General features: G+C 35.3%; 1 protein-coding gene across 1 annotated transcript in view; it reads right to left on the reverse strand.

The window, feature by feature from the left end:
• Positions 1 to 3,224, reverse strand: part of PLAA (phospholipase A2-activating protein) — a 59,759-nt gene that overhangs the window by 36,750 nt on the left and 19,785 nt on the right. The gene's annotated exons all lie outside the window — the stretch shown is intronic.

Below are 3,224 nucleotides of genomic sequence, written 5' to 3' on the forward strand. Positions count from 1 at the left end.
AGAGCATTACATCAGATTAGGAGAAGTTTGATTAGTATTTTATTGATGAATGTATTAATTAATAGAAAGAACAACGAAGGAAAGGAAGGTAAACAAATATCATGAGTGGCTTTTTCTCATTTCCATCTTCATTTCTACTCATCAGTGATTGTAACCCCAAGAAATTCCCAATGAAATGAAACATACATGCAATTAAGACAATGGAATTGACCATCGATAAGCTACATACATAGAACATTTTCACACTAAAAAGCATTAATTTAATGCCCATTAGTGATGAGAGTATCAATCATTCTCAATATGCGAAAATGGAACTAACACAGGGATATATAAATGGCTTCTCTAGGACACAGTAAATTAATAATTGCCTCAGGATTAGAATGATTACCAATATGTTACACACACCAATCAGTTAGCATCGCTGCCTTACTTAACAAGTCAAACAACAGAATATGATACACTACTTGGAAAGAAGTTAGCTGCTGAGAGGGATTTAAGGAGTTATATCCCTAACTCAAGCTAAATCAGGGAGTTTGCAGTCTACTTGAAGGAGATAAGACAAGTGCATATAAAAATATCAAACTCCCAGATAAAGACTGCACACAGTCACCTATTTTTCACTCCCTTCCCAAACCCCACTAAAACAATAAATATTTATGCCTTTTAATAAAGACATAAATCCACGAGGCCAGGGAGGATGGAAAAAAAGAACAGGAACACAAACTTGAATACCAAAAGCTGACAGAAAAGTAGGAAAGGCCTTAGGAGACCTGAGAAAAATGAGTTCTAAGCAGGTAGCAGGGCAAGTTGAGAACCAATTTACCCATGAATTCCCAAAAGGCTCAAGGAGAGGATTCTGGGAAGATGGCAGAGTAAGAAGCACCAGGAATCTATCTCCCCATCTAGATAACATGTGCACTGGCAGCCTCTGTCTGATGTAACTATTTTGGAACTCTGGAGTCAACTGAAGGTTTGCAACTTCCAGAGGAAGGCTTGGACTGTAAACCGAGGCTAATTTTGATCAATTTCAGCTCTTAGCATAGTAGTAGTTACCACCCTCTAACCCCACAGCAGGCAGCCATGCACATGCTACTGGAGCAGCTTGCTCTTAATTGCAGGAGTGGGCAAAAAGGATCCTGTCCTCCAAATATCAGGAATCTGTTCTCTGATCACCAATTGCTGTTCTGATCACAGAAGCACAAAGAGACACGCAGCCATTGTTGCTGCACTTCCCCACAAAGTTGCAAGCCCCTAACTTTCCAGCAGAAGTGATTTCCAGAGGATTTAAGGATCAATGCCCATTTTACTCCCTTCCTTTTTCTCTTTTTCCTCTTTTGGAAGCCAGACAATAAAGATTAAGACATTCAAACAACTGCGTAAGCAGGGAAAATTAGAAAGTGAACATGCACACCCAGGGAAAAGCATAGGCTCGGCAAAAACCTGAAAAGACCCTAAGTATACACCTAAGGCTGATCTTTAGCACAGAGACAGCCTACAACAATCCAAAATCCAAAAACAATAGGCAAAAACATAACGAACAACAGCAAATCCTCAGAAAGGGAAAGAATCTGATTTCTAGAGTTATCATATTATTATATTCAATGTCCAATTTTCAACAACAACAAAAAATCACAAGGCATACAAATAAACAGAAAATATGGCCCATTCAAAGGGAAAAAAAATAAGTCAATAGAAATTGTCCCTGGAAAAGACTTGATGGCAGATCTACTAAACAAAGACTTTAAAGAGTTAGAAAACCCAAAAAGCAGCCAAAAAGAAATTCTGAAGCTGAAAAGTACAATAACTGAAATGAAATGATTCACTAGATAAATTCAAAGGCAGATTTGAGCTGGCAAAAGAAAGAATCAGTGAATCTGAAGATAGGACAGTGGAAATTATCAAGTTTAAGAAACAAAAATAAAAAAGATTGAAGAAAAGTGAACAGAGCCTAAGGGACTTGTAAGGTGCCATGAAGTGGATCAACATACAAGAGAGGGGAGAGAGAGAAAGCAGCAGAGAGAATATTTGAAGAAATAATGGCTGAAAACATCCCAAACTTAATGAAAGACATAAACATCCAAAAAAGCTCAATGAACTCCAAGAAGATACAGTGAAACAGACCCACGGAGATACATTATAATAAAACTTAAGAAAAACAGAGACAAAGAATCTCTGTGAGCAGTGAGAATGAAGTAACTTTTCATGTACAAGAGATGCTCAATAATATAATCAACAGATTTTTTCATCAAAAACTTTGGAGGCCAGAGGCAAAGGGCCAATATATAAAAAGCACCAAAGGGCCAATATATAAAAGAAAAAAAAAAAAAAACCTATCAACCAATAATCCTATACCCTGAAAAACTATCCTTCTAAAGTGAGGAGGAAATTAAGATATTCCCAGACAAAAGCTGAGGGGGTCCATTACCACCAGACTTGCCCTACAAGAAATGCTTAAGGGAATCTTACAAGGTGAAATGAAAGGACTACAGACAGTAACTCAAAACCATATGAAGAAATAAATATCTCAATAATAATAAATACATCTAGTAATACTGCAACAGTGGTTTCTCTGTCTCTGTAACTCTACCTTTTGGTTTCTACGTGATTTAGAAGATTAATATATTTAAAAAGACAATTAGTCTAAAAGCCAGTATTATTGTTAACTTTGGTTTGTAACCACATTTTTTTCTACATAATTTATGAGATATGCATTTAAAATAATTATTAGTTTATGTTTTGGGACACACAGTGTATAAATATGTAATTTTGTGACATCAACAACTGAAAACAGGTAAGGATGAAATTCTAAAAGAGCAGAGTTTCTGTATGTTAACTGAAGTTAAACATATAAATTCACATTAGAGTGCTATAATTTTAGGATGTTAAGTGTAATTCTCATGGTAACCATAAAGAAAAATAGCTATAGGATATACACACAAAAGGACATGAGAAAGGAATCTAAAAATTTCACTGCAAAAAGTCAACTAAACACAAAAGAAGACAATGATACAGGAAATGAGGAACAAAAAGGCATACAGAAATGGTATCAAAATGGTATACCAAATGGTATCGGTAATTACTTTAAATGTAAATAGATTAAACTGTTCAACTAAAAGACAAAGATTGGCAAAATAAAATTTAAAAACATGATCCAATTATGTGCTGTCTACAAAAGACTCACTTTAGATCCAAAGACACAAGAAAAAGATATTCCATGAAAATAG

Source organism: Propithecus coquereli, unplaced genomic scaffold, assembly GCF_000956105.1.
Source record: "Propithecus coquereli isolate 6110/MARCELLA unplaced genomic scaffold, Pcoq_1.0 Scaffold106, whole genome shotgun sequence".
NCBI classification, from domain to species: Eukaryota; Metazoa; Chordata; class Mammalia; order Primates; family Indriidae; genus Propithecus; species Propithecus coquereli.